Genomic DNA, 288 nt, shown 5'->3' with positions numbered 1-288 from the left:
AAAAAATGCAGCCTCTAAGTCTTTAGTTTCCACCTCAACAAAAAAAATTCTATTTGATATGGATTGAAGAAGCCATGCTGTATCAACGGAACGCTTGCTCTGATGATCCCGGGATTCCTGCATGGTCAGTTTGTCCCTCTTCATCCAGTCGTGCTTCCTTTCCTTCCCAGTCTGTCCTGGCTGACCTTATTTGAAGCAGCCGGAGCAGCTCATCTCTCTGCCGGGGTTGAGGTGTGGCGAGATGGTGTCCGGCACCACAGATTTCAGGATGTCGTTCTCCGTCGCCAT

Source organism: Oryzias melastigma, linkage group LG14 (assembly GCF_002922805.2).
Source record: "Oryzias melastigma strain HK-1 linkage group LG14, ASM292280v2, whole genome shotgun sequence".
Classification (NCBI taxonomy): domain Eukaryota; kingdom Metazoa; phylum Chordata; class Actinopteri; order Beloniformes; family Adrianichthyidae; genus Oryzias; species Oryzias melastigma.
Note: the sequence above shows the minus strand (reverse complement) of the source record.